Genomic DNA, 25,999 nt, shown 5'->3' on the forward strand with positions numbered 1-25,999 from the left:
AGTATCAATTCTGAGCAAAGAGAATTCCTTTTGGACACCCGTGTTTAATGGAGGAATAGATGTTTGAGAAGAACTCCAAAAATGTTTGAAATGATTTAAGGAAAGGAGGCAAGGAGGGCAGCCTGGAAAAGGGAAAAGCCAGAGAAAGGCAGTGAGTCACAGAGCACAGGGTTTCTTCAGGAGGCAGAGTAAACTGTGCAGACTGGCAGCACGGTTTCTAAGAGCTTGCAGGGTCAAAAGAAACTGCCTAGGGCACGTACCAGCTTCCCCACTGGTGCCCTTGAGCAAGGTACATAGTTTCTTTGTGCCTCAATTTCATCATCTGAAAAAGAGATAATAACAGCACCTACCTCACAGGCATGCATTAAGAATAGAAAGAAACAAAATATGCATGTAAAATGCCCAGTACAGTAATGGATACATCCATTTGATCATTTTATTCATTATTATTTAATGTTATTTTTGCTAATACAGAATATTTATATATCAGTGGGAACTGGAGCTTTAAAGGCAAGATTGTTCCTTAAATACCAGGTGAAAACGTATGGATTTTACTCTGTGGGAAATAAGAGGGTGATGAGATTTTGGAAGCATGTCATAATTGGGAAAGTTTATCCCGGCAACAAGGGGTGGGAGTGCAGTAAGTGCTAGATGGAATGGGAGCTTAGAGACTAGAGGAACAGAGATGGAATGGAAAGCAATTGCTGCACCTGACACAAGAGGTAATATGGTCCTGAACAAGGAAATGACAGCAGAGGTAAGAAAGAAATGATAGACTTGAGGGACATTGTGAAAGAAGGAAGGAAAGTGTGTGCTATCTACTTGAATCAAGAAAGGAAACCAAAGTTATATCTGATATTTTGAGTTTTAAAGACTAAAACTAAGATGGTGCCAAAATAAAAGGAGATGATATTTAAAAAATGATGTAGGGAAGAAGAGGGAGAATAATTAGTTCAAGTTACTGTGAAATTTAGTGAAATGTACTACAGGCAGCTGAAGATGCAGAATTGAGGACTCAGGAGAGAGTTTGGGCTGGAGATGTGTTGCCCCCTGAGTAATAGTAAAGAGTGGGTTGATGGATGACTTCTCTACAAGCAAAAATGTCAGGGTAAGAGCCTTGTCTAATATCTGAACCTTTGGGATTATGAGGATTTGGTCTTTGGAAGAATAGCATTAGTTTATTTTCTCTTGCTGTGATTGTGCTGTTATAGAACTATTAGCAATGAGACATAAATTCATGTTTTTCTTTGACTTATTCTTTCATTCATTATACCAATTTTAAGGTGTGATGTTTAGTGGCTTTTTGATAAATGAAAGAAATCCATACTGCTATCAAATACTACAGAAGAGCTTATCCTACAGACCGTCGTCATCACCTTTGGGTGAGCGTTGCATGGAGACTTATCTGACATCAACGTGGCCCATAGCATGCTGGCCATGCATATTCAGTCTGTAACTTTGGAGAAATCTGATAGCCCTTCAAACGAGGTTCTGTTTTCTTCATGACCAAGCATTTTCATTCAACATCTACCAGAAATATTTGACTCCGTTCCATTTTGTAGACTCAACCACCGGTAGAGTGAGACGGAGCAGAGGGCCCCCCAGAGCCTCACCTTGGCATACACGTGGTACAACTCACCCTTGCTCACCTTGGCAAGGAGGAGGTCCCCAGTGGGACAGTGCTTTGCATTTTAACACTATGAAATGAGGTTGTAATTAACATAAAATCACCAACTAAACACTGTTATTTAATTCACTTTTTTAAAACTCTATGTTTAATTGTCCTTAAGTGCATAAGCCACACTGAAGCAAAGGGCACTGTGTACCCCTTCCCACCTCCCAAGACCTGCTCCCCATCCCTCCTCCACCATCTCCATGGCTACCTCTAAAACAAGCCGTTAGAATCCTGACATGGCACCAGGCTGACACCTTGGGCTGGGATTTAATTTTGAGTTATGACCGCGTTAGGAAAACATATGATGTGGTGGTTTGCTTACAGAAAGAGGGGGGAGAATCATAAAACCCTCTTTTTTTATGAGCTGTCACTTGATTCGTTCCTGTAGCCCCAAGTAGCAAGCTTCTAAATCAATGTGTGCAGCTGTTTTGGCTTCTTGGAGCCCAGCAGGTGTATTGCTCAGCTTGGCTGCCATCTCCCTATACTCACATAACAAATAATAACGTCTTAAACCAGCCATCCATCAGAGTTACTGCTGGTCCCCGAGAGGCTTCCTTCCCTATTCTGTACAACACTTTATCCTCCCCCTTTCTTTCTTTCTTTTTTTCTTTAACAGGAGATGTACTCCATCCATGGATTTTTTGTCACGCTTTTTGGGCTCCATTAATTGAATAATCTTCGGGTCTTCTGGCAAGAGGAGAGAGAAAGAAGAGAAAACCCATTACTGTGTTTATTTGTGGTTTTTTTAAAATAAAACAATAGAAGTATTGTGACTAGTGAAATCAATTAGTCTTCCTAAGCAGTAAAGGCCCACATCTGGTGTGACTTAAGTTAATGTAAGGGAAAGGGCTACAGAGGCCCAGAGACCCTGCGTTCTCATTTCAACAGGTGAGAGAAGGCATAAAAGGCTAATAATATACTACAAGTGTGGAGATGGTGTGATAAATGCTGGGGGGGCTTGCCTAGAAGGTAAAATCCTTACTGGCCCATGACAACCAAAATATTGCTGACCACTGACTTCAGGGAACTGAAGGGCTGAGTGCCAACTTGCGAGTGTTCCAAAGCAGGACATTTCCCAAGGAAAGACAGAGATAAGAGCTAGAACTCCTGAGATTTGGTTGTGGCACAGGTGAAGACAGATTGGACAACTCATGGCATCTTTGATCAGTGTGTGTCGACTGAAAGAGGGCTGCAGTGATGCCCGCTATGGTGATTACTGCATAGTAGAGGCTCCTGAGTAATTCAAACATATGACTCATACCTTGACATTCCAGCAGGGTTCCTAGATTTAGCAAATAAAAATGCAGGGAAATCAGTTAAATTTGAATTTTATCTACAGAATAAAAATGAACAAGTATGTTCTATGCAATTTTTTAAGCATACTAAAAATTTATTTGTTGTTTATCTGAAATTCAAGTTTTACTGCGTGTCCCGCACTTTATGTGGCAATCCTACCTTCTAGGAGCTTGTACTTTGTAATTTGATACCCTCCCCAATATTTTCCAAATTGTGTTATGGGTCAAAACAAGAAATGGCCATAATGAAAGCATGCCAGCCTTTTCTACAAAGCCACTGCTCATGACAGTACCAATCACATCATCTAGTACCCTCTGAATAAATATTCATGGAATAAATCCTTTTAAAATTTATTTTCAAAAATAAGTTTCATTCATCTAAAGAGTTAGATTATATTCATTATAAATGTCTTTTTTTGCATGATGCCTAAGGAGATTGGAATGTGAACTACTGCTCTGTTCCAGAAACTGGCATAAGTCCATTTTTCATGAGGCCTGTTTTGTAGAACACCATGAAAAAAACATGTAGTGGTATTCCTCTCTGGTAAGTTTATAGTATGTTTTAGCAAATTAAAGGATCTGGGAGATTTTGCAGTTTAAAAAAAAAATCTAACTTTTCTCCACTCAGAGTCTACTTGATTTGTTTGATTAGAGAACCAACCTTTTCAAGAAATACCTATTTACACGAGTAGAACTAATTGAGTAACTTAGTTTAACAAATGCTGGCTTAAGGTTTTGAAGTGTTTATGTTCTCCTCAGTCTACATGATTTTCACCATCAATTTAAATATTAACTGTCCTGTACTACATGCATTTTATGATAAGCTATCTCAAGTCTTTCTTTAAAGTATACAGAAAATAGATCCTAAACAAATGAACAAATGCCCTGAGGTGGTTGACATGTATCACATATGCACAGTACATAAAACACTTTGAAGGATCTGCATCTCAGAACATTCAGAGAATCATGGTCATTGAAGAGGTCTGTTACCCCTTACTCTCTCTACAACACTGCTAGTGTATGTGAGCATGCCGCTCTCCCAAAACAACCTGCCCCATTCTTTCCGCCATGGGCTCCTTCCCCACGATACCCCCTGACCTGGGAGGGGAGCCTCACAGAGAGCCTGCACTGTCTGTGTCCAGTCTTTCCCAGGTGTTATCTTCCAACCCAGACACAGCTGAGTTTAGCAGGAGCTCCAGACCTGGTTGTATATTACACATGTAGTATTCCGGGACCCTTCAGGGATAAAGGGGGTGGGGACCATGTGAGTTATTGTTCTAACAGTCTCAATTATTAACTTCATCCTCAGGCAAGACCCCTTTGGTACCTACCAATCATTCCAGCACAATATAAATCTAATTGTCATAGAGAAATCTCATTCCAAATGGGAAAGACTCCTTTATTTATTCCAAGGCTGATGGCAGGTACCAGAAACCTGGAATGACGGGATAGTCCATGAGTACTTTTATTTTTATTATTTTCTTAAACCAGTTTCCAACAGCTGGTCGCCAGTTGCCCCCTAAAATGGACACATAAAAGCAAAGCCTACAGCACTGTGCCAGCCGGGATCAGGGAAGAAACACAGGCCTCATAAATCAAGGCTGCACTGCTCTACAGCTTTAGCTCAATGAAGTGCATGTGTATCGGATAAAGGCAATGAGCTCTGACTAGGAAAAAAAGAGTGATCCTCGCCATGGATTAAACCAGCACCAGTCTGGATAAAGCTTTTGTCATCCACTCAGTCTCCCCGTGCCAGTCATCATTCAGTCAAGACCACATGCTCCCTTGAGCAAAAATTCCAAAAGCCTGGTCTTAGGTCTTTTTAAGGAAAAGCCCGGTCCCTGTGGTTCGAGCTTTGAAAGGGGATCTCTCAAGAGAGCAGAGCAGAGATCTGAGCACAGTTGTTCCCTGATCTGTTGGAGGGCCAGTTGGCTAGAGTCAGTGAGGCAGATCTAGGGGTAGGTTCTAGGAAAGAAAGCAGAGGGAAGGTAGTATCTAAGGACAGAGAACACAGGAATAAAGGGAAAAGTGGAAGGAAAAATGAAAAAGATGCAAACACTTCCTAAATGGCTGAACTGCATTCAGCACACAGGAATAACTTTCCCGGAGACCAACTCATATGACATTCACAGGACATCATAAACTAAGTACTAAGGCTCAAGATGAGCTCTGAGAGTTCAAGAAACCAGAACAAATGTCACACAGACACAGGATATATCAAAAATGGAGTCCTAGATTGACTTTTAATAAACGTGGCTCCACTTCCAGTTATGGAAAGGGTGAATACTACATCCACATTGCTGGATGAAAATGACCAGAAACATGTCAGTAGAACATAGTCAAAGGAGAATTTACCAGTCTTAGGCTATTGTCCAACACTGTTATGCTCAAGACCATCCACTGACAAAGCATTCACAATTCTTCAGCATAAACAAGTACCCCCTCCAAACCCCCAGGGCTAGTAGTACTGCTCAGGGAAGACGTGACCTTCACACCAAAAGGGCCGAGATGCTCATGTAGGGGAGGAGATATTAATGAATTTGGTATCAGGCAACACAGACATAAGGACAAGAAATATTATTAGAAACAAAGAAGAATATTTCATAGTAAGAAAATGATCAAATTAGAAAAATATAACATTATAAATGTATACATAACTAGAGTTATGAACATAAAGCAAAAACCTGACAGAACTGAAAGGAAAGATGTACAATTAAAGTTGGAAATATCAGTGTCCCATTCTCAATAATTGATAGAACAACAAATAAAAATCAACAAGGATATGAAGACTTATACACTATAACAAACAGGACCTGACACTTACATAACACATAACCAAACTACAGCAGAATCCACATTCTTTTCAAGCACACATAACATATTCTCCAGGATAAACCATATGCCATGGCATAAAATAAGTCTCAATAAATATAAAAGGACTGAAATCATTACAAATTTGTTCCCCAACTACAATGAAATTTGACTGAAACCAGTATCAGAAATGAATTAATAATGCCTCAAATATTTGGAAATTAAACAAAACATTTGTAAATAACCCAGCATGAAAGGAGAAACCACAGAAGAAATTAGAAAATGCTTTTCACTGAATTAAGACAAAATCACAACATATCAAAATATATGAGATACAGCTAAAGCATGCTCAGAAAGAATTTTGTAGCCACAAACAACACATTAGAAAGAAAAAGATCTCAAATCAGTAAGTGCTTAGCTTTAGGAACTACAGAAAGAAGAGCAAATTCAATCCAAAGCAAGCAGAAGGAAGGAAATAATAAAGATCAGAGAGGAAATTACTGAAATAGAAAACAACTGAGAAAAATAAATAAAATCAAAAGTTGTGCTTAGAAAAGATTTTTTAAAACTCATAAGTCTTTAGCTAGACTAACAAAAGAGAAAACAAAAATAACCAAATTCAGGGATGAAAGAAGGGATAGCACTACGTCACCTAGAAAAGTTAAAAGAATTTTAAGGGAATATTATGAACTTTGTGCCAACAAATTAGACACTTACATGAAAATGTAAAATATACAACTACAAAATTTTAATTTAATTTAAACTTAAATTGTAGTAATTTAAAATCTTACCACAATCCAAAAACCAGGCTTAGATGGCTTCACTGGTTAATTATTTCAAATAATTGAAGAAAAAAAAATGTGAATTTTACACAAACTTTTTCAGACAACAGAGGAGGAGGAAACACTTCCAAACTCATTCTACGAAGCCAGTATTACTCTGATGCCAAAGCCAAAGATACCACAAAAAAAGAAATGTACAGACTAATATCCCTCTTAAATACTGATGCAAACATCTTTTATAAAATATTAAGCTGACTACAACATATGAAAAGAATAATACAGCATTAAGAAGTTACCCTTTTCTCAGGAATACAAGGTTGGTATACACTTTGAAAATCAATGGAACTTACCATATTAATAAAATAAAAAACAAAAAATACAGATCACCTCAGGAGACACAGAAAAGCCATTCAGCAAGACTTAATCCTCATTCGCAATAGAAACTCTTGACAAAACAGGAAAAGAAAGAAACTTCCTCAACCAGAAAAACAGGGCTCCTACCAAAACACCTGCAGCCAGCATTTTACTTAATAAATACCTGAATGCCTTTCCTCTAAGGTCAAGAACAAGACAGGTATGTCCACTGTCACAATTTCTATTTGCCATTGCATATGCAACAAAGCTTACACAACAATATGCAACAAAATTTTTGCAATATAAAAAGATGAAATAAAAGACAACCATATTATATGAGATGCAAACTGTCTTTTTCACAGATTACATGATAGTCTGCATAGCAAATATAATGGAATCTGCAATAATGCTATTAGAATTCATAAGTAATTTTAACAAGGTTACAGGATAGGAGATCCATGTAAAAAATAAATTGAATTTCTATATATTACCATTGAATAACTAGAAAATTTAATTTATTTCATTTAGAATATCAAAAAACATCATAATTAGAAACAATTTTAATGAAAGAAGGGCAGTCTATTGCTAAAAACTACAATCCATTACTGAGAGAAATTAAAGATCTAAATAAATATTCCCTATTCAAGAATTTGGAAGATCCAATATGTTAAGATGGTATTATCCCCTAAACTGACCTGTAATTCAATGCAAACCTGTAATTCAATAAATATTAGTAGGTTTTTTAATAGCAAATGACAAGCTGATCCTGTGTTATGTGGAAATGCTAAAAGCCTAAAACAGCAAAAAAACACCTTTAAAAAATAAAACCAAAGTTTGAAGATTCATACTACCTGTTCTCAATATTTATTATAAATCTCCACTAATCAGAGATAAAAGGATAGACACATGGATCAATGAAACAGAACAAAGAGTCTAGTAGAGTCTGACAGACCCACATATCTATGGACAACAGACTTCTAACAAAGGTGCCAGGCAATTGAGTGAAAAATGAAGTCTTTTCCATAATTAGTATAGAATTGTACAGCTACATGCTAAAAAAAATGAAAAGAAAAATGAATCTTGAACTATACAACACATGGAAAAATTAACTCAAAGTGGATGAAAGATTTAAATATGAAACCTAAAACTATAAAGCTTCTAGAATAACACAGAGGAGAAAATTTTTGTGACCTTGGTCAGGCAAATATTTGTTAGACACAAAAATCATGAATCATAAAATTAAAAATGGATAAAATGGACTTCATTGGATTAAAAAGTCAGCTTTTTGAAAAATACTGAGAAGAAAATGAAAAGGTGATTCACAGTATGGGAGAAAATATTTGTAGGATACATATCTGATAAAGAAATAAAGAAGTCTCAAAGCTCAATAATAAGAAAATAGATCATTAAAACTGGAGAAAAGATTTGAACAGATACTTCAGTAAAAATGAAATATAGTTGGCAAATGAAAAGATGATAAACATCATTTTTATTATGAAAATTCATATTAAAATCATAATTAGATCCCCGTACCTGATATTTGAATGCTGGTGTGGATACAGGGCATCCAGAAGTTTCATACACTGCTGGTGAAAATTCAGAATGGTTCAGCCATTTTGGAAAATGCTTTGGCAGTTTCTTATAAAGTTAAATACAAACTACTGAACAGTTCATCAGTCCCCCAGGTATTTACTCAAGAGAAATGAAGATATATATCTATCAAAAATCTATTTGTGGATTTTAGAGTAGCTTTATTGGCAACTGCCAAAAACTGGGCAATAAGATGTTTATCACCTGGTCAGTGGATAAATAATTATGGTACATTCACACAGCGGAATACTGCTTAGCAACAAACATTAATTACAGATAATTTCTGCAACAAATATTAACCTCAAAAGCACTATGCTAAGTAAAAGAAGCCAGATTCATATACAGACTATGTATGATTATATTTCTATTACATTCTTACAAAGGCAAGACCAGAGGGAGAGATAACAGTATTACCAGGGAATGTGGATGAGGGTGGAGAATTGAATATGAAAGGGAATGTGGGAACTCTTTGGTATGATGGGAAAATCCTATATCTTGATATCTTGATAGTAGTGGAGGTTACACAACTGTGTGTCTTGCCTAAATTACCAGAAATGTGTACCTAAAGTAGTAGGGTTTGTTGTATGCAAGTTGCACGGAGAAAAATTTGACTTAAAAAGTAATCTGGAAGTGAAATGTGATTAGTAAGGAAATTTATGAAGTAAGACTGGCCATTAGGTGATCATTATGGAAGGTAACTGAGAGGCTATATTGTTATTTTACTCTGTCTACATGTCTATGTGTTTAAACATAAAGGTTTAAAAAGTCTGCAAATAGAATTTAGTCTTACAGAAATATATTTAATTACTGAGAGTAATCAGGGTAGTATAGCGTAAGCCAATTCACTATAAATAATTGTGGTAAATAAAGGATTACCATTAAGAATTATAGGTAGATTTAGCTGATAAAGTTTTGAGTTGAAAGGTAAGTTCAAGTGTATTCAGTTTTTATATTTTTAATGATATAAAATAGTGCCATGCATGTAGCAAAGATAACAGTGAGTTAAGAATGACATAAAATCAATTTTACACTGAGATTTTCAAGCATTAAGCACAATTTTTCCCCCTTGATGAAAACACTTCAGTGTCTTTCAATCTCATTCAGAGTGGAAACCAAAGTCCCTTCAAGGTCCTACATGATCCAGACCCAAGCTAACTCTCTGATTTTTTCTACTACTATTTTTTCATCCTCTTCAACACACACTGGCCTCTGCTCTTCTTCAAACATACCAAGCATGCTCCCACACTTACAGCTCAGCTTTTCTGCACACTCTGCCTGAAATTCTTTATAAGCCAGTGGCTTAATTCCTCACTGCTTTCAGGTCTCTATTCAAGGGTCCCCCCATCAGTAAGGACTTCCCTGGACACACTATATGAAATAGCACACATATATGCAAACACAACAGTTTTGCGATGGCATCTTCTTGATGTGGTCAACCCTCATTCTACTAAGACTGTACCTACAACATTTATGTTTGCCAATGACACATTCACCCCATCTTTCTAAAGCAAAAAATAATGACAAGGGATACATTTTTGCTATTAAATCTTCTGGTGCAAAGGAAATTAAAGATGGTGGTATGAGAGATGAGACAGAGGATTCCTCCTAAAACTGCATATAATATGAAAATATCGTTAATACAACTAATCCTGAAAAAGCAACAGGAAAGAGGGCTGCACCAGACTGCATACATGTGCAGAAAAGAATAAACCTCGAGGAAAAGGGTAATGTACCAAAGCCGTGGCCCAGCGGGACACAAGCCCTTCCCCACCCCAATTCACAGGCTGGAGGAAGAGAAGTGGAGCAGGGAGGGAGTGGAGGCCTGGAATGCTGACTACCTGACACTGGAGATCTGCTCTGGGAGCACAAACCTACATTACATGGGGCTCTCATGATTAGGGCAGTTGGAAAGCTAAGTCAGGCAGAATACCTGGAGAGACTGAGATTCTAGCTGCTTGTGGAAAACAGGGATCCATAACTGGCTGCTCTTGGAAAAAAGAAAGGTGGGCAATAGAGGGGCTTCCTAACAGTGAGAGGACTGTGAAAGGGGCAAGGAGTGCACAGAGCTTATTGCTCAGGAGAAAGGACAGGTAGACAAAATTGTCTGGGTGAACTCTGCCCAGCAGATTGGAAACTTTCATGATCTTCTGGTGCCTTGGCTGGCTACACAGCTCCAAGGCCCCCCACTGTGATGTGCAGCCTGCTGCACCTTCCTATTGCACAGCCTGGAATTGGCTCACAAACTGGCAAACCTTGTGCTGGCATTAGGCTAGCCAGAGAGAAACCCCGCCTGCAACAGCTACAAAGGCAAAGCATAGAAGCTTATACCTGTGTCCTCAGCCCTCTGGTTCTGACACTGGAGACAGGCATAGCAGCCAGAAAGCAGGAAACAGCTCTTTCCTCCACTCAGGCACCAACACTGCTCCCCTGTGACCACCGACATTGCTCAGGGGGCTGAGCAGCTCCATAGAATAGAGCTTCTGGGCACTAGAGGGTGCCATATACAAATATGAAATGTCAAAGGAACATGGTTCAAAGCAAAATTATAAGTAGACGAGAGAAAGAGTCAAATAAAATTGACCTCATGAATCTTCCTGAAAGAGAATTTGAAATAAAAAGCATAAATATGCTCAAGGAGGTATAGAAAAATATTCAAGAACTCAGGAATGAATTCCAGTTGGACATCCAATTATTATGGAACACAGTATCAGAAATGAAACATACAATGGAAGGTTTTAAAAACAAATTAGATATGGTGGAGGAGAAGATAAATGAAACATAAATTAGAGAAGAGGAATACAAAGAAGCTGAGGCACAGAGAGAAAAAAGGATCCCTAAGATTGAAAGAGTATTGAGAGACCTGTGAGACCAATCCAAACAGAACAATATTCATATTATAGGGGTACCAGAAGAAGAAGAGAGAGAAAAAGGGATAGAAAGTGTCTTTGAGGAGGTAATTGCTAAAAACTTCCCCAATTTGGGGAAGGAGATAGACTCTCAGGCCATGGAGGTGCACAGATCTCCCAACACAAGAGACCCAAGGAAGACAATACCAAGACATATAGTAATTAAAATGGCAAAGATCAAGGATAAGGACAGACTATTAAAAGCAGCCAGAGAGAGAAATAAGATCACATAAAAAGGAGAGCCCATCAGGCTAACATCAGACTTCTCAGCAGAAACCTTACAGGCCAGAAGGGAGTGGCATGATGTATTTAATGCCATGAAGCAGAAGGGCCTCAAACCAAGAATACTTTATCCAGCAAGATTATCATTTAAATTTGAAGGAGGGATTAAACAATTTCCAGATAAGCAAAAGCTGAGAGAATTTGCATCCCACAAACCATCTCTACAGTGTATTTTGGAGGGACTGCTACAAATGGAAGTGTTCCTAAGGCTAAATAGCTGTCAACAGAGGAAATAAAACCACAGTAAACAAAGTAGAACAGTTAATTACTAAGCAAATGCAAAATTAAATCAACTATCCCCAAAATCAATCAAGGGATAGACAAAGAGTACAGAATATGATACCTAATATATAAAGAATGGAGGAGGAAGAAAAAAGAGGGGAAAAAAAGAACCTTTAGATTGTGTTTGTAATAGCATAATAAGTGAGTTAAGTTACAGTGTTAGATAGTAAAGAAGTTAACCATGAACCTTTAGTAACCACAAATCTAAAGCCTGCAAGGGCAATAAGTACATACCTATTGATAATCACCCTAAATGTAAATGGACTGAATGCATCAGTCAAAAGACATAGTCACTAAATGGATAAAAACAAGACCCATCTATATGCTGCCTACAACAGACTCACTTTAAAGCCGAAGACATACACAGACTTAAAGTGAAGGGATGGAAAAAGATATTTCATGCAACTAATATGGAGAAAAAAGCAGGAGTTACAGTTCTTGTATCAGACAAAATAGACTTCAAACAAAGAAAGTCACAAGAGACAAAGAAGGACATCACATAACGATTAAGGGGTCAATCCAACAAGAAGATGTAACCATTACAAATATCTATGTGCCCAACACAGGAGCACCTACATATGTGAAACAAATACTAAGAGGATTAAAAGGGGAAAAGAATGCAATGCATTCATTCTAGGAGACTTCAAAACACCACTCACTCCAAAGGACAGATCAATCAAAAAGAAAATAAGGAAATAGAGGCACTGAACAACACCTTAGAACAGATGGACCTAACAGATATCTACAAAACTCTCCACCCAAAAGCAGCAGAATACACATTCTTCTAAAGAGCACATTGAACATTTTCAATAATAGATCATATACTAGGCCACAAAAAGAGCCTTGGCAAATTCATAAAGATTGGAATTGTACCAACCAGTTTCTCAGACCACAAAGGTATGAAACTTGAAATAAATTATGCAAAGAAAATGAAAAATCCCACAAACACATGGAGGCTTCACAACATGCTCCTAAATAACTAATGGATCAATGACCAAATAAAAACAGAAATCAAGCAATATATGGAGAAAAATGACAACAATAACTCAACACCGCAAAACCTGTGGGACACAGCTAGGGCCATGTTAAGAGGAAAGTATATTTTGTAATACAGGCCTACCTCAGGAAAGAACTATCCCATATGAACAGTCTAAACTCACAATTAATGAAATTATAAAAGGAAGAACAAATGAAGCCCAGAGTCAGTAGAAGGAGGGACATAATAAAGATTAGAGCAGAAATACATAAAATAGAGAAGAATAAAACAATAGAAAGAATCAATGAAAGCAGGAGCCGGTTCTTTGAGAATATAAACAAAATAGATAAACCCCTAACCATATTTATCAAGAAAAAGAGAGAGTATACACACATAAACAGAATCAGAAATTAAAAAGGAAATATCACAACGGACACCACAGAAATACAAAGAATTATGAGAGAATACTATGAAAAATTATATGCTAACAAACTGAATATGCTAACAAACTGGGTAACCTAGAAGAAATGGACAACTGTCTAGAAATATACAACCTTCCAAGGATGACCCAGAATGAAACAGAAAGTCTGAACAGACCAACTAACACAATTAAATTGAATTGGTAATCAAAAAGCTACCTAAGAACCAAACCCCTGGACCAGATGGCTTCACTGCTGAATTTTTTCAAACATTTAGTGAGGACCTAATACCCATCCTCCTTAAAGTCTTCCAAAAAGTAGAAGAGGAGGGAATACTTCCAAAGTCATTCTAGGAGGACACCATCACCCTAATACTAAAACCAGACAAAGACACCACAAAAAAAGAAAATTACAGAAGAATATCCATGATGAACATAGATGAAAAATACTCAACAAAATACTAGCAACTGAATTCAAAAATACATGAAAAATCATCCACCATGATCAAGCAGGATTTATTCCAGGGATGAAAGAATGGTACAATATTAGAAAATCCATCAACATCACCTACAACATCAATAAAAAGAAGAACAAAAATCACATGATCATCTCCATAGGTGCTGAAAAAGCATTTCACCAAATTCAGCATCCGTTCATGATAAAAACTCTCAACAGAATGGGTATAGAGGGCAAGTACCTCAACATAATAAAGGCCATATATAACAAACCCACAGCCAACTTAATACTTAACAGTGACAAGCTTTCCTTTAAGACTGAGGACAAGATAAGGATGCCCACTCTCTCCACTTTTATTCAACACTGTTCTCGAAGTCCTCACCACAGCAATTAGACTAAACAAAGAAATAAGGGCATCCAGATTGGTAAGGAGGAAGTTAAACTGTCACTGTTTGCAGATGACATGATGTTGTGCATAAAAAACCCTAAAGAATCCACTCTAAAACTATTAGATCTAATATCTGAATTCAGCAAAGTTGCAGGACCCAAAATTAATATGCAGAAATCTGTTGCTTTCCTATACACTAATGATGAACTACCAGAAAGAGAAATCAGAAAAACAATTCCTTTTACAACTGTATCAAAAAGAATAAAATACCTAGGAATAAACCTAACCAAGGAAGTGAAAGACCTATACTCTGAAAATTACAAGACACTCATGAGAGAAATTATAGAAGACACCAATAAATGGAAACACATCCCGTGCTCATGGATAGGAAGAATTAAAATATTGTCAAAATGGCCATCCTGCCTAAAGCAGTCTACAGATTCAATGCAGTTCCTATCAAAATACCATAGCATTCTTCAATGAACTAGAGCAAATCATTCTAAAATTCATATGGAACCACAAAAGACCCCAAATAACCAAAGCAACCCTGAGATGGAAGAATAAAGCTGGGAGGATTATTCTCTCCAACTTTAAGCTCTACTACAAAGCCACAGTAATTGAGACAATTTGGGGCTGGCACAAGAACACAACTATAGACCAACGGAACAGACTAGAGAGCCCAGACGTAAACCCTACCATATATGGTCAACTAATATATGATAAAGGAGCCAGGGACATACAATGGGGAAATGACAGCTTCTTTAACAACTGGTATTGGCAAAACTAGACAGCTACATGCAAGAGAATGAAACTGGATTGTTGTTTAATCCCGTATGCAAGAGTAAACTAGAAATGGATCAAAGGCATGAATTAAGTCATGAAACCATAAAACTCTTAGAAGACAACATAAGCAAAAATCTCCTGTATATAAACATGAGCACTTTCTTCCTGAATGCATCTCCTTGAGCATGGGAAACAAAAGCAAAAATGAACACATGGGACTAAATCAAATTAAAAAGTTTCTGTATGGCAAAGGACATCATCAACAGAACAAAAAGACATCATACAGTATGGGAGAATATATTTGTAAATGACATATCCGACAAGGGTTTAATATCCAAAATACATAAAGAACTCACATGCCTTAACACCCAAAAAGCAAATAACCCTATTAAAAAATGGGTGGAGGATATGAAGAAACAATTCTCCAAAGAAGAAATTCAGATGGTCAACAGACACATGAAAAGATGCTCCACATCACTAATCATCAGAGAAATGCAAATTAAAATCACGAAGAGATATCACCTCACACCAGTAAGGATGGCCAGCATCGAAAAGACTAAGAACAACAGATGCTGGTGATGTTCCAGAGAAAGCGGAACCCTCCTACACTGCTGGTGGGAATGTGAGCTAGTTCAACCACTGGGGAAAGCAATATGGAGGTTCCTCAAGAAACTATAAATAGAAATACCATTTGACCCGGGAATCCTACTCCTTGGAATTTACCCAAAGAATACAAGTTCTCAGATTCAAAAACATGTTTGCACCCCTATATTTATTGCAGCACATTTTACAATAGCCAAGATATGGAAGCAACCTAAGTATCCATCAGTAGATGAATAGTTAAAGAAGAGGTGGTACATATACACAATGGAATACTATTCAGCCATAAGAAAGAAACATATCCTACCATTTGCAACAACATGGATGGAGCTGGAGGATATTATGCTCAGTGAAATAAGCCAGGCAGAGAAAGACAAGTGCCACATGATTTCCCTCATTGGTGGAATATAACAACAAAGTAAAACTGAAGGAACAAAATAGCAGCAGACTGAGAGAGACTCCAAGAAGGGACTAGTGGTTACCAAAGGGGAGGGGTGTGGGATGGCGGGTGGGGAGAGACAGAGAGGGGGATTGAGGGGTATTACATTTAGTACACACGGTGTGAGGGGTCACAGGGAAAATGGGGCAGCACAGAGAAGGCAAATAGTGAATCTGTGGCATCTTGCTACACTGATGGACAGTGCAATAGGGTATGGGTGGGGACTTGACAATATGGGTAAATGTAGTAACCACATTGTTTTTTCATGTGGAACCTTCATAAGAGTGTATATCAATAATACCTTGATAAAAAATTTATAATTAATAAATAAATAAATCATCTGGTGCAAAAGTAGTGGCTTAAATAGCCTCAATACGCGACTGTGGTTCCTTCTCATTCCTGTGCATCAAGCTACTTAGCACCTACTCCATACAAAGCAATGTGCTGGGTGGTGAAAGGTTCCTGAGAAGACTAAGGTATGAATAATGATTTCCAGAGTTTATAATCCATTTGGGGGAGGTGAGATTTTTAGACATATCAAGAGAACCAGAAGCACCTCACAGAAAATAGTGTGAAAAGAAGAATTAAAGATAATTAGTGATGGAGAGTTCAAAGGAGAAAGAAATAACTGAATATTTTAAGATAAGGCTTACAGAGGAAATGGATTTGGACAGCTTCTGAAGAATTTGGATAAGTTGGAGGCAGTTGAGGACAGTACTTTGACTAAATGACAAATAGGAAACGTGCAAGGTGTTTGGGAGATAAAAGGCTGAGTGAAGGATTTGTATAACATGATAGTGGCAAAAAAGGGCACCATAGCAAGTTGAAGTTTTCTGTGCTCCAAATAGGCAGGATAGGATATGTAAGTATGAGCATGTCTGTGTCTGATTCTGCTTGCATATTCTTTGGTACACGTGCATATGAAATGTGGAATATCTGATATTTATATCTGGATATTTATATGTGGAATATCTGAAGTAATATCATCCTTCTACTCTGCTTCTTCTTAAAAAAGAACTGAATAGTGATGAGGATGTTATGTTTTGCGTGACTTTAAATTTGAGTCAGCCTATTTTTCATTATTGCATTAGAATTGTTTAATAATGATTATAATCATTTATTCTTTAGTAAACATCCATCTACTTTAGCTCTTGGGTTATTAAGTGTTCTCCACAAAGAGCATAGACATATTTATGTGGCTGCTGTGTGATTTATTAACTCGTTAAACTATGTAAAACACAATTAGGCACTCCTACTCAGAATATTTTGTTGCTCTGTGTTCTGGAAAAAGAACTAGAGTTTGTGTATTTGTTTATTTTTCAGATACATTTTTTTAAATCCCCAATGCTTTTTGTTTTATGAGTTAAAGCCATTAATGAGAGTAAAATCAACATAACTTAGCCATATAAATTCTAATAGGACCTTTTCCATCCATGGGGGGAGGTGAAAACCCAGGAATTTGCTTATTCTCTGGCCTGCATTAGGAAAAAGCTTTGTTGCCTCAAGGACGGGAAGCCCCAAGCTGGGGCCTCCCTGAGGGAAGTGTCTTATTGCTTCCTGGGGTCTGGCTTCCTGCAGCCGCCAAGTTGTTAACACAAGTGCTGCTGTTTCTATCTGCAGGCCTGCTGAGTGGCTGTCCGGGAGGGCAGTGGGAGATGGTTGGAAGGTGATCAAGTTGAAGGGTGGGGCCTGAGTTCTTCTGTAAGTGTTAATGCAGTCAAGTGCTCTCTGGTGTCTTTCCCACCTCGTTATGCTTCTAGTTAGGAAATTCTTGTCAAAGAAGTAGATGCTGTGGCCCACAGATTGCCCCCACCTTTGTGAGAAGCGGAATCAAGAGGCACCAGATGGGAGCAGAGAGGCTTACATGTAGCCTCAGACATGGAAGGAATCAGGGGCCTCAAGTGGTTACTATCACTTAAACTAAGTTACATTAGCTGAAGTAGAAAAACAAAACTATAGCGACAGAGAGAGAAAGACAGGGAGAGAGAGAATGAACATATATATCCAAGAGTATATATATGTGTGTATTTATATATACATATAAATATATATGTATATATTATACAAAATATGTATATATGTATTATATGCATTACATATACATATACATATATATGTGTGTTTTTATATATATATATATATATATACACTACTTATTTTTGATCAACAACTCACCTAATAGTAAAAAACTTGACCCCATGATTTGTCTCTTTGAGCTGTCTTAGGAAAAGGAGAGGGGTGGGAAGAGACTGAGTGAAAAGAAATACCCAGGAATGCATGGCGTGAAGTTCCTGGGTAAAGGCAGTGGGGAAAAAGCAAACTCAAAAGTATCTGGATCTGGGGGTGCAAAAACGTTTTGGCTGTGGAACAGAGACTGCTTTTCTGACCTATATCGTATCACACACAAAACAAAATAAGACAAAAACCTAAGCCCTCTGATAATGGCAGGCCACAGTTCCTGGCATGATGCCCGGCACCTGGCAGGTCCTGAACAAGTGTTAATCTCTCTTCTCTCTCATACACTAGCATGCATATGTGTGTCTCCAAAAATAAGTATACTTAATATATAAAATCCACATTAACAGAAAAAATACATCAGATGCTTACTATTTACTTCGTAAAAGTGTCTTCCTTAGCAAATTAATATATTTGAACTATTATTCAGCTTACAACTATCTGATTTGTACACATTTCAGGGATGCACCAGTTACATAAGGTGAGGCAGAACTATAGACATGTTTTCCAAGTGAGTAAATCTAATTTTGATTAGTTGAATCAGATATTAAATTTCCTTGGAGAGTTGCTTATTTGAAAGGGCCCCAAGGTGAATTCTTTTGGTAAAGCATAAACTCTTTCTAAATGGTGAAAAATTTCTGTGAAACGTGATGACAACTTCTCTTGGATAGAAAGAAGTGCTTGTCAAGTTTCCCAACAGTGGAGTCTAAGCAAGTTCAGAGAGTAGCTTAGGAAGGGCAAAGGAAAGAACAGGTTATGGAAGGGGGTGGGCAGATCATTGAGCAAGTCTGTATGGATTTCTAACTTTTGCTAAAAGATGGATGTATGGTCTCCAAAAGCAAAAGCATGTATGCCTATATTTTTTATTTTTCAGATTTTAACACTGAGTTTTACTTATGCATGTACTACTTACATTTCAGAAATTTAAAATTCAGTATCAACTAAATCTGGATAGAATTACATAGGAAGGCAGGATAAATGAACCTTAAACACATGAGGTGTGAGGGCACTCAAAGGAGCATGCAGCTTGAGGATGAGAGAAGGGACGACAAACTCCCAAGCAGCAGCAACAATTTAGGCACAGCAAAGGAAAAGGAGACTGAGAGGGGCGGTCTGAAAGGAGAAGGGAAGCTGGGAGAGTAGGCTAGGACAGGGGGCCAGGAAAGAGCCTTTCAAGAAGAAAGTGGTCAACCAAGTTGCAGATAAATCCAGGTAGATAAAGTCTGAGAGGTGTCCTTTAAAGTTATCAATCATGGATCCCAGGGGACAGTTAATAGGCCGGTTTCGGTGTGAAAGTTGAATAGACTTAGGAATAGGTGACCTGTGCCTCTCAAACTTCAGCTGTTCCCAAGAGACTATTAATAATCAGCTAGTGGCTCTCACATCAAGATTGGATTCCTGGCAGAACCTGAAGAGATGGCAGTGTGTTGCTGTTTAAGATAAAAGCAATGTGCTCAGAGATATCAGACACAGGGATGGCACAAATGTTTTATTGTGGTAAATATAGAGATAACTAGGTATTCTTGACTTAATGGGGCATCTCATCTTCCATGTAAATTTTTTATTTTTCTCAGTAAACAACTCTGATTTGGTTACTCCACATGACAGTGACACCAGGATAATCTGAGATTATTTGTAAATAATGTTTAGTTCTAGTCTCCTCCAACACAATTTCTATGTCTTTGTCACTTGAAATTCCCAAACCTGTATTAAATATATGTATGCACTGGTGGTTTGTTTATTCACCACTTATTTATTCAACAAGGATTTATTTAAAGAAAGAACTCTGGCAGGCAACCAGATTGTACCTAAACAATTTACTAGATGAAGTGAAATAAAGTAATTAACAACTACATATATGATAGAATTAAATACATATTATAAGATGAATACAAGCAAACTCTCAGAAGAACGTAAATAAAAGAATAATTAGATCTAATGTAGGATGTGGGGGTTTATTCCAAATGTTTCAAGTAAAAAGATGTGTTAAGGTGTCCCTGACTTTCTCTTCTCTTTTTCACTCATACTCTCATATATCTGATTTCTCAAGTTTTTCAATATTTCTAGCTCTTCTATGAAATAATTATCTAAACTTTTCAAATCAGAGTACAATACCTGGCCTGCTGTAAATGTAAAATTAACATATAAATGTTTCTTAAATGAATGGGAGTCTATGTAGTGCTTAGTGGGCACTGGTGAGTGGGAATAAAGTCAGACCCTTTGTCCTGTGACAGTGGATGCCATACATAGTCTGTGTTTGAGGTCAGAACACATGATGCTTCTGATGGATGGGCAGGAACAGTTTGCCCCTGGCCTCCCAGTCATGCTGGGAGAATTTCCAGACAGCACCTCCGAGAGTGTACATATCCTGTTTCAGCCTGCAAAGGTTTCACCATGAATACAAACATAGCTGACAACTAAAAAAGTGGTGCAAAACTGTCCAACGTAGCTTGGAAAGTCAGGAAAGTTGATTAACTGTTATTTCCTGATCTATAAATCATCAATTTCCAACCTCTTTGTGTCCATAAAACGTTGGCTGTGGACTTTTGTTATAGAAGGACATCTCATTTTGTATAATGCCCTTGTAAATAATAATTAATATGCTACATTGAAAGAGTATCCTGTTATAAACTTTGCAAAATTGGGTCACATAGTTAACTGCTTTGGTAGCTGAGAAACATGCTGACCATGTGTGTGCCTGTATATCTTAGGTAAGGCCCATCATTAAGGCTTTGCATCTTAGAATATTTATATGCATCAGTTTGCCAATAAAGTTACTACACATTCATAGAGAGATTTCCTTATTAATCATCTCTACTTACCAGTTAATAATAATAATGCTAATTTTAAAAAGTAGTCAACTATATATGCAGAACACTTTTGTACTCATTATAGCATTTGATTCACATAACAGTTAGATAGGGTATCATTTTCCCCACTTAAAAGATGAGAAGGAAAATACTTAGATTAACTTTCCCAAGAGCATTCCATAGATAAATGATAGAAATGTGACATATTGCAAAAGCCATGACTTTTAGTAGCTTCCTATATTGTTGTTGTCTATTAGGGACATTTTTGTTTCTAAAGGTGAGATTTATGGACTAGTAACATTGGCATCTCCTAGGAACTTGTTAGAAATACAGACTATCAAGCCCCATTCCAGGCTAACTGAATCAGAATCTGCATTTTTACAAGATTAGCAGATGATCCATATGTACATTAAAATCTGGGAAAGAGTTAAATAGATTAGTTCATGAATAATTATTCAATGAATGACTGAATGAAATGATCATTCATTTAGTCAGCATATGTTTAGCAAGTATCTGTTAAATAATATTTGCTGAATGATTGGTTTGATAAGTTAAATTGATAATAGTTGCAAATTTAACATAATAGGAATTACTAAAATGTTAAGGTATGGCTCAATATAGAGTATCTACTTGCTTGATTTTGATTGATATCATAGGTCAAGTCAAACAACTAGCTGATTTAAAAAACAAGTTTTCCCCATTTTACTAATGAAATTGACACTGGTATAATTGGTTAAAAGGTGAAAAAGCCTTTCTACTACTACTTTTCCTTAGTGATTTCGAGTCTGCCTCACCCACCACACTCAAGGCCATCAGACAGAGCTCATAGTTGGTGTCCTTCAGAACTCAGCAGTGGATGCACCACTGAGCACATGCTCAAAAACAGATGAATTAATGAATGATTAAATGAATAATTTGGGGGTGGTTAGACAATTATTACAGATAGCATTTGCATAATTTCCCCCATTTACCAAATCTAATAAATGGTTAGTTTTCTTGAAAAAAAATCTTCTGAATAGATTTCCTCTTGGTTTCTGTATTTAAGACACACAAAATTAGGTCTGCTGATGATTGCTGTCACTGATGATTGTTGCCAATTAAGTAGCAATTCATTTTTTAGGACTTTGAAAAGAAGATTAAAGGAGGTAATCACTCAATGAAGTTTATTAAAAACAGGCAAATGCCATGAAGGAGGCATTAAGCTAGAAATGCAGGTGGATTTCAGAAGCTTTGGGAAAAAAAGAATCAGAATTGTAATACAACCTCAAGGGGATGTAACTGGTTGTGGTCTTATTCTTTAATAGCACTGCTTTTCTGGAACACGCTGTCCATGTTCCTTCTCTTTAGTTCTTTCATCCCTTATTCAACCATTTTATCTTTCAATCCAGTGATCTTTTTATTCAGAACCCATATGACTAAATGCAATTTTATGACTATATCCTTCCTCTTTGGTTTTAGTTTGTATTAATGCCAAAACTTACATTTGTTTGATTTGATTTTATCATTACCCAAATCACAGCACACCTTAGGATTTGCTTAAACAGATTATAAGTAGGTAACAACAAAGTCTAACAGTTTAGACAATCTAGTTATTCTGAAAGCTTGGAGAGTCACATGGATTGTCATATCCACTAACTCATTACTAATCCATCAACAAGATGGTCTGGGTTTTAAATCAACTCTTCCATGTTTGATTTGTGGCGATGTACAGACATGACCTTTTCATTTCTATGGAGACTCTTCATTCAGAATAGCCCAACCTTCAGAGCTGACATTCCCAATCTTAATGGACCATGTAAGTGGCCTCCACATTAAGAACTACATAAAAACCCATTTTTCTTCATGCCTGTGGAATTATGAAATCAAAGTGTAAGATTTATGGCCAAAAAAATAAAAGGCCTCTATCACAATAGGTGTTACAATGCATTAGCAGAGACGCTATACATCTTTAAATAGTTTTTATTATTGTGTACCGAGATATTGGGAGAAGCCATTTCTAGAGCCTTTAGAGTACCACTTACACCACAGTCCAAGAAAATAAATGGTTTATATTTCATTCATTTATGCAACAAACATTTACAAGTGCCTCCAGTCTGCCAGGTGCTGTTCTGGGCTCCCAGGAACCAATAGTAAATAAATCCAACCCTGCAGCCATGGAATTTACGTTCTAGTGAAAATACGAAAAAAACAAAACAAAAAACTGAGATATTTAATGGCAGGTAGATGTTATGAAAATGAAGCAATCGGCTAGAGAACTAGACAGTTATTTTAGAGTTGTCAAAGGACAATTTAACATTGAGTGAATTGAGGGAGTAAGCCATGTAGATTTGGAAAGAAGAAAATTATAGGTAAACAGCATGTGCAAAGCCCTGTGGGCTGTACATGTTTGGCAGGCCCTAGGACCAGCAAATAAACCAATGCATCTGGAGCAGAGTGAATGAAGGAGAAGCGGCAAATGAGGTTAGAAAGAGAGTCCAGAACAAAAACTATAGAATCTTAAAGACTATGGTAATAACTCTGGATTGAATTCTCTGTGAGATGGGAGGCTTTTAAAAGGTTTTGGGCAGAAGGCTGATATAATCTGACTTGTGTTTTAGAAGAAAAATTCTAAAGTATGGGCCATGGGACAGTGGAGATAACAGTGACAACAGGGAGAACAATAGGAGTAGCTGAAAAAAAATGGTGACTGAAAATTTACCATTAGATTTAACACAAAAAGCTTTTTCATCTCACTGATGGAGACAGTTTTTTTTTTTTTTGTATAGCTCTTTGACCTCTACTTGTACCATGAGCTAGATTTGAGATTCTAGTGGAATTCATTCATTCAGCATGGACCATTTTTACATGATTACTCTGTGCCAGGGACTATACTTCTTACTAGAGATGCCATAGACTGATGAAGCATAGGGTCTTATTTATCGCCAGGTAGAAAAGACAGACACACAAAATGATATATTATAACTCAGTATATAAATACATTATCTTCTTACTGGGATGAAATGAAAGGAGTTCCATCATTTTTCTTCATGAATGTTTAACCCATCTGAAAACTCAGAGGCTTAGGAAACACATCCGAACATATTCTTTTCTCTCTCAACCTATATAAAATATTTTTTAAAGTGAGCCTAGATTGTTAAATGATTTTACAATTGCAGCCTCACATTTGAAAAATGGTTTTCTTGCTTTGCAATTATTGGCTACTGTCCCATCCCATTCACACAGGACTTGCATGGCATGGTGTGGTTTGTTTTCATTTCCCAGGACACATGAGAAAGCAATGTAAAGGATGAACATGGGAAAGAAGTGTACTACAGCAAAGACCCTTACAAATCCAGGGCAGGGTGTTTGTGTCACCAAACAACACAAGAGCCTGAAAAACTAAGCACAAGGATATACCTGACTGACCACACCATAACCTCTTCAAATAAACACCCTGACTGGATTTATCTGAATGCTTCATGTGTGTGCATGTGCATATATGTGTGTGTAGTCATACAATTTAATAAGTGGAGCTGTGTTTATCCAACTAAATAACATCCCATGGAAACAGAACACAGATGTGGCTGGAGATCATTCATAGCTTCATTCCCAGAAAGAGTGTAAGTAGAAAAATAGTACAACCCATGAAAACCAATTCACTCTGGCTTATATACATAAAAATGCAGAGAAATGCTTGAAGTAAATTTACAGCTGTAGTAACCACTTTAAAACCTTAAACTATTGATTCAACTGAATATTAAGATGTAGTCCACTTAGAAGCACCTCTGAGAATAGTCACACACATGATCAAAGGGATTGGAAAATCATATGTACATGAAAATGTTAAAGGAACTGAGATTATATGATAAGGAAAAAAGCAAAGTATGAGTGATAACTTTGTTTTTGAAAAATACAGAAGTGTTTTCTTTATACTATAGAAAATAATAACCCACATTTTCTAGCAAGAGAAGGAATACATATGGAATTAAATTTTGTCATGCAAGAAAGTTTTTCAAATATTACATTACAAAAATGGAGATTGAGAGCTTACTTCTGTTCAACAGATATTTTTAACATGCAAACAACTATAAAAATACTGAATTCCTCTTTAGGAACTTCACAGTCTTCTTAAAACTCTCTTTTCCTCTCTCAGGGGCCTGTGGTGAAGCATGGAGAGCACAGAATCCAGTGACTGTTGTGAAAGTAAGAAGTCAGAGCAGAAGAGCGAGAACTGACAGATTCAAACATTGGCTAGTAAACTGAGCAACTGGGACTTTCATACACTGCTGGTGGAAGTACAAACACAAATAGGCACAAACAGCTTGGAAAACCGCTTGGGTTATTATCAAGTTAAACATGTGTTTATCCTATGATTCACCAATTCTATTCTTAGGCATTTATCCACAAGAGATGTAAACATGTGCCCACAAACACATTTGTGCAAGAATGGTTATAGAAGTTTTATTCCTGGTGTATAAAAACTGAAAACACCCCAAATATTCATTAACAGGTGAATGGATAAACCAATGGTTATATATTCATAGAACCGAATACTACTCAGCAATAAAAAAGAATTACTGATACATGAAACATCACGTGTGAATCTCAAAAATATTTTTAAGTGAGGAAAGCAGACACAAAATAGTATGCACTGTACAATTCCATGTATATTAGTTTCATGAATAGCTAAAATTAATCTATATTAATGGAAATCAGAGTGGTAGTTGCCTATTAGATAGGAGTGGGGATTGATAGGTCGGGAGCAAAGGAAAACTTTTTGTGATAACTGGTTATGCACACAGGAGTATACATTTGTCTAAATTTATCAACTTGTGCACATAAAATGTGTGTATTTTGTTTCATGTAATTTTACCTCAATAAAAAACCTTCCAATGCCTTTTCATTTCTCGTAAAATTAAATTCAGTTTCTTTTGCAT

General features: G+C 36.9%; 1 long non-coding RNA gene across 1 annotated transcript; it reads right to left on the minus strand.

Moving 5' to 3' along the window:
- Positions 1 to 1,807: 1,807 nt before the first annotated feature.
- Positions 1,808 to 6,984, minus strand: LOC140848724 (uncharacterized). Its single transcript, XR_012129835.1, has 5 exons — positions 6,914 to 6,984; positions 4,302 to 4,405; positions 4,069 to 4,206; positions 2,937 to 2,957; positions 1,808 to 2,362 (listed from the first exon to the last, which is right to left on the minus strand). It is a non-coding gene; the product is annotated as an uncharacterized lncRNA (long non-coding RNA).
- Between the last annotated feature and the right edge of the window lie 19,015 nt (positions 6,985 to 25,999).

Source organism: Manis javanica, chromosome 4 (assembly GCF_040802235.1).
Source record: "Manis javanica isolate MJ-LG chromosome 4, MJ_LKY, whole genome shotgun sequence".
In the NCBI taxonomy this organism is placed as follows: domain Eukaryota; kingdom Metazoa; phylum Chordata; class Mammalia; order Pholidota; family Manidae; genus Manis; species Manis javanica.